Raw genomic sequence first — 6,978 nt, 5'->3', positions numbered from 1 at the left:
CACATTAGACAAAATTGACTCACCTGTACATCGCAAGGGTCTATAGCAGCTGACCCTTCTTAATAGAAGGTGAATCAGAAGACACACGAGAGCAAGAGCTACAACCCCGCTGACGACATAGATAACCATGTTGTTTATAGTAGCAATGTTTTCTCGCCGGGAGTCCGAAACTTATAGTAGAATAAGTAGTAGAATAACAAATGATGACGATAACAATTACAATGACACATTCAACTTTTATGATATTCATAATTATTGTGATTTAATGTGACCTTTTTGCTCAATGAAATATAACATTATAAACATTGCTATCAGTAGTTGAAACAAATGCATAGAATACAGTTAGTAATATTACCAAAGTACAATACCAATTTTCATTCACAAATTATAACACTTACCCACGGATTGAGGGTTAACAACGATTGATTTGTTATCACTTCCAAGTCCATTCCATGCTATGCACGTATATATGTTCGACTCTTGTTTATAAGATAAATGAATTTTATGCTGTAAATGAGTGTTTTGGCTCAATAGAACTGTCTCTTCTTTAATTAACGTCATTATTGGAGGTGGGTTTCCGTTTCCATGACAATTGAATCGTATGTAGCGTAAACCATCTGACGTCAGATTCCACGCATGTGAACGTATTTCCTCTATTGTAATGTCGTATTGAAGTATTGTGGCAGGGTCTAAAAAACGAATATGTTTCCTGCTTTTGTAGAGCTCACATGATATAGAAACATAATTGTTAAAGTGTGTTCTTCAAGTACAGAATGTATAAAAAATAAATGTAGATTTTTAAATCGTTACATACACTCAGTTGCAAATTGTACTGTTTCATTTGATAGTCCTTTAAATTCACACTATGTTTGAACTGTTTAAACTTTTCGATTCATATCTTGGGCATATGTTTGGGTACTTTTTTCTAACGTTTCCTTTTATTTCTTAAAGATGTGAACACATTATGAATAAGGTTTGCAAAAACAAACTGACAGAGTAGTCATTATTCTCACAAGATGCTATTCCATTTGTACAGTCTTTTGTGTAGATATTAGGAAATATGATAAAGTCCAGAAACACTACCAAACAATATCATTACCCTCCGTAAGCATTTTGTTTCAAGCTTGTAAACTATTGAGAAAAGTGCATAAAATACAGGACAAAACGTGCAAAGATGTACAGCATGACAATATAAATACATAATTAAATATGTGAATAAAGAAGTAATAATAAATGAATAATTAATTTAATAATTATTTAAATAAGTATATCAATTATATTATACTTGTATAACTTACAAAGGATTTCCACTTTGAAAAGACCAGTCGCATAATCAGCAAATTTCCGTGCACCTAAATCATTTTGACTGACAAACTCACACAGAGTTATATTAATTTCCGATCTGGACGTTGTTGTTATTAATGGACATGTTGAAACTGTTTCTACTTTCACTGTGATGTTCGGGTTACCATGCCTGTATTGACATGTCTCGCTTAATGATTTATTATCAACAAGGATGGACGTTTCGCATACTTCAAACGGATCTATAAGTAAAAGAAATATAAGAAAAACTACTCTACTTTTAAAGTTCAATATGTTAACTAACGAGAATTATTAAAAATGTTTTATAGGTGCAAAATACCAGATCAGGTCTTGCTTGACATAACAGTTATCTCCGCGCAGAATTGACATATCCATGCGCTACTTCACACCGCGTGATGATGGTCAACACAAATATTGGTGTGAGCGCATACTATTTAAATCTCTTTTATTTTTGTTGCGGACATTTTTTTATACAAAATACTTAACATAATTTTATCACAAGGAAAATGTGTCTGATAAGTATTACATAAGCACATTAGTTACAGCTTACAAACAAGACTTTCTTGCAAGACTGAAAAGATTTTACGTGTGAATACAGTGGCTATCGTTTAACCGTATGGAGATGTAACTATCACTTTTTTCATTATTTTCTTACATAAAATGCTGATGGCCCATTCTTTCTCCGCTGGTTCTTCAACTTTACATGTCTCTATTGAACCATCGTCTTCGCTTTTAAATGAGTCTATCAACATCGAAATGTTATCTCTATAATATTTCTTTATTTCAAACAGATCACGATTCTTTTCGACTACCCTATTGACCATGTTTGTGGAATTACAGTTCATGTATTGATATACATCTGCTGTAGTAGGACTCCTTGCGGTAGAAGTACTTGTGCTTACTGCAAAATTGAAGGCAGAATGGTACTGAAAATTCTTAGTATACTAAAAAGTATAATGCTGATTATAATGTTGAAGAGTTCGTTAAATTATTTTAGCTAATAATGAAACATAATTGCATTACGATTACAGATGAATTCAAAAAATAAAAGCGCCTGACAAAAATACACATTTCCGTATGATAATATTCTGGTGTTACATAAGTCTGATATGAATCAGGAAAATTAATGCATACCGTTATCACATATGTCCACAAAATTGCTGAAGGTCAATACGCCATCTATCACGGCCGCACATCTCCATGTCTGGCAGCCTGTGTTCGAATGGTCAACAGTAATATTGCATAATGTGCTCGCTACACCCCTGCAGCCACACCTCAAATGTATATGCAGCTTTTCCGGGTTAAGGCGACAAACACTTCCATTGTTCCAGATTTCCACTACTAGTCTTTCACTTTCGTAAAAATAAATTGTCCCAATATAAAATTGAGACGAACTGCAAACAACCTCGTTGACTGTCTTGGACTGGTGCTTTTCTAATTGTATCCATGGTGATCGAACTAAATAAAATAAAATCACGCGTTCGCTGTTGTACGTGTCTTTCTAATATAAATGAATGGTATATTTACTTTTTATTTTGTGTAATTAGAAGAATGAATCGCGAATGAATTTTATGTAAACAACTTACCAATACTGTGTTGAAATTTGATAAAACATAAAAATAATAAACTGATTACGAACACAAATTTCAAATGCATTTTCGTGACAAAATGTATTTGTTTAGATATTTGAACATTAAAAAAAGTAAAACCAGATGAGGTAAACGCATTTATAAGACGCCTATGAGATAACTTTCTCGAACGAATATGTTTCTAGATTAGACGCTAGGCATAGGCAACCTTAAACAATCACTGATTCTAATGGGAACAATGAAAGCAGATGACTTTATTTCCGTATGAACATTATGATCAATCCACAATTATAAATTCATTAAGTTTCAATAAACCACAACACACGCGCACTCATTCAGTAAATACAATAGTCAATACATGAAGGCAGTACGAACAATCCCGTTCGGAAGTCTTTCAACTGAAAGAAAAAGATAACTTGATTCAAGAATGTTGAACGGTTTATTCAAGATTTTGTTTAGAAAGATGTCATTTCAAAACAATGAGACACCCTCCTTAAAAGGGCCTATTCACGTTTTGGAAAATTGACAAAATAAAAAAAAATGTTTCAGATTCGCAAGTTATCGTTGTGGTTATTATATTTGTGAGGAAACAGTAATACTGAACATTTACCACGCTATTAAATATCCATTATATGCATCATTGACGATTTAAGAACCTGAAAATTATAAAGCGTTGCAACGCGAAACGATTGAATAATTTGGAGAGTTCTGTTGTTGTCGTAATATTTTGTTATACTACGAGGATTGCTTATGTAAAGTATAAAATACATCACTGATTGTATGCGCACAATGGTCTAAGCGATAGACTTTCACTCCAGGGGTCAGTGGTTCGAGCCAAGTTGAGGGTTACTTTTTTTCTTTCTTTAATTTTATTCTTTTTTTTTACTGGAGCTTTTTAGATCAAATGTTTATATTTATCAATACATAGCATTAATTTAATAATGACAAACTTCAAAACATGCCAAAAACTATGAAAAGGTCTTTTTAAGTGTTGACAGTTTTCAACTATTTCCGTTTGTATTTTAAATGTAATGCATGGGGACAAAAGCTATGTATAAAGTGCATAGTCATTGACTGATTATAACTGGTATAAACCCCAAATATTTTTCATCGACCGTTTCAAGGCGGTGATCCAAGTTTTAATCATTCTATGTGTATAGTTTGAGTTCTGTTGGAATTGAATTTAAGCTAAATTGTTTGCTATATTATCTAGACGCAAGAAGGCAGCCTAGAAAGTATATTTGTACTTACTGAGTTACCATACCGTAGCTTGTGCAAATTACTATAATGTTTATATTATCATTATCATGTTGGTGGAACCATTCCCACACCATTCTTTATGTGAGTGTAGAACGTAGCGTTCCAATTATGGCGCCAGACCAGTCTTACTCATCTTTAGTTGTAGTGAAATGTTGAAATGTGTTTATGAATTTCTCCGTTTAAGAAAGAACAACTATAAAATGCTAGTCGATTGTATCAATAATAACAGCAGCAAAAGAACTAGTCATATACCCATCGCAATGCTCAAAGAGACCGCATATTATGATAAGCTTCATGTGAAGCGCAACGCCACCCTAGATTAGATATAAAAAAAGGCCTACAGAAAACAATAATAAAATACCATTCGGACAAAAACCCCGATGACCAAAAAATGAAATTTTAATTGTGAACATGATCTGCGGTTTAGTACAATCCTGTTTCTCCGATAAAAAAAAATGTTCTTTTTTGCAATTTAAAAATTGTCAAAATAAGCACAAGTACATTCACTGATTAATTGTCAAATGAGCTTTTCCATATGCAAAATTTGCTTGGTGACTTGAATGGACTAACCAACGATTTGTTTTTCATTCTTTATGAAGTACTGGTAAACGGTACTTACCCAATCAATCAAAAATGTTTAAATTCCCAATGAGCGTCAGAACATTTATAAAAATGAAGAAAAGTGATGCACAAAAATTGAACTCTCGGCGAGGGAACAAATTAAATCGATTGGTTTTGTGTAATTTGGCGCTCAATTAATTATAAATTTATATCACAGCATACAGCAGTCGCACTGTCTGTCTGTCAGTCCGGCATTCCGTTTTCCGTACATATTTGGTGTGTGATTCTTCCTACATGACTAACATATTAAGTTTGAGTTTCGTTCGCGGCCATTGATCTTTGGTGAAGTTATGGGGCTTTGACTTAGTTTTCTCTATAATCACCGTTTTCCGGAGGTTTTATACGAAACGCTTTCAGATATTTAGCTGATTTTTGGAGTCTACCTACATGACTTACAGATAAAGCATGAGTTTCGTTCCGGTCCATGGATTTTCGATTAAGTTACGTGCTTTGGAATTTTCCTTAAAATAACACTTTCGTTTTAACTATCTATGCATGTATATTGAAATCTATTTGTTAGTGATTATGAGTAATAAATATAGATCTATAGCTTTTATTACATAAATCTTATGTGTTTCTATGTTTCTTCAAACGTATAAAACTCCGTTATAGTCGAACCAAATGCTGGATTTAATGATGTTGTTTTTAAGACCTAATGACGCAGTTTTATTTTACCGGTACCCGCGAAATATGATACATGTTAAGCATTTATTATAAAAAATGTATAGGTATTAAGGACTTTATTATCATGATTAAACTGTCTATTATCTATACTGTATTAAGTTTCTGTCCATATATTTGGAAAAATTTCAATTCAATTTTTACAATTTGCTAAATATCTAATTAAAGCAACAGCTCAGTACTTTGGCGGTACATTACTCCACGAAATGACTACCAAGAGAAGACATGGAGGTAAAATGGACAGAAACACAGTTTAACATAAATTGTGTTTGATTATCAGACATCTGCCATATGTGGTTTATGAAACTATATCGTTATTAAGTAATTGTCCGGACAATATCTGATCATAATGAGATAATCGCTTGGTGCTGAACAAAGCGGAAATAAAACACCGAGGTGAAACTGCTTAAACAAAGTGTGTCAACATTGTTGCGAATAATTAAATGAAAATTGAATAAATAAGAAAACTTATTAAATGTTTTAGCTTGTTATTGTTCCTTACATATACTGGTTCAGTTAACCAGCTCTCTCTTTTCGTGGGTTAGATGGTTTTAATGAATCAGAAATTGGGAGAGAACTGCAGTAGAAAGGTTTTCATGAGAAATCGGGACACATAGTCCAACCCTCTACCAATTCAGCTACCAAATTAAAACATCACTCAGCATAATGTTAGAATGTTTTACAATCCTCTGGTTGCTTTATTTCAGGTATATTAATTACCATTCCTAAACAGCCTTCGTAGTACTACATCAAAAGCTCGCATAGACGTGTGTATATATATATGTATAAATATATAACTTTTTATGAATTCATTTTTCATGGATTTTATCGCACAAATTCGATCTTAAACGCGCTACATAATGTCAATTAAAGATGTCGGCCAATAAAACAACATGCCACAATGACAACTGGAATCAATTGTGTGACAATAAACAAATTAATAAAGCAACGAACGAGCACCTTTGTTGTTAAAGACATGGGTTAAGTTTCGATTAGTGGTACCATTCGTATGATTAAGTCGTACAAATTTAACTTGAGATCGGGGCGGGTAGGGGCGTTTAGCGTAGTCGTAAATGGCACGTTTATTAAAAACTATTTAAGGCACTCGATTGAGACTCTGGTCTGATTATTTGATGTTCTGTAAACCAACTTGCAAAACTGACTGCTCGTGTAAACATTTGCATAGAAATATAAATTGTCACTTTAGTTGAACTAATGATCAGTTAGCGTCGTATTTGCTCAAGCAAAGTCTATCAGTCTTATAGTCGAACTTATTTACGTAATCAACAATTGCACCACAACCGTTTAAGCGAGTTTTAATTAAGAGCTTATTATTTAACAAATTTAGTTACAAACCAACACTCGTTAAGTCATTAAAATCATTAGATATATATTTTTTAAAGTTTCTTACAGTTAAAGAAAACGGTGACGTAAAAAACGGACTAAACGCCAGTTCTCAATAAATGGAAAACAGGTTTTGAAAATTTATATCACGCAGTAGATA

The 6,978-nt window shown here is 32.8% G+C and overlaps 1 long non-coding RNA gene across 1 annotated transcript; it reads right to left on the bottom strand.

Annotated features, from left to right (window-relative positions):
• Positions 1-449: 449 nt before the first annotated feature.
• On the bottom strand, positions 450-2,171 carry LOC127867245 (uncharacterized). Its single transcript, XR_008043397.1, has 3 exons — positions 1,979-2,171; positions 1,299-1,544; positions 450-689 (listed from the first exon to the last, which is right to left on the bottom strand). It is a non-coding gene; the product is annotated as an uncharacterized LOC127867245 (long non-coding RNA).
• Between the last annotated feature and the right edge of the window lie 4,807 nt (positions 2,172-6,978).

Source organism: Dreissena polymorpha, chromosome 2, assembly GCF_020536995.1.
Source record: "Dreissena polymorpha isolate Duluth1 chromosome 2, UMN_Dpol_1.0, whole genome shotgun sequence".
In the NCBI taxonomy this organism is placed as follows: Eukaryota; Metazoa; Mollusca; class Bivalvia; order Myida; family Dreissenidae; genus Dreissena; species Dreissena polymorpha.
This window is presented reverse-complemented; position numbering and strand designations above follow the sequence as displayed.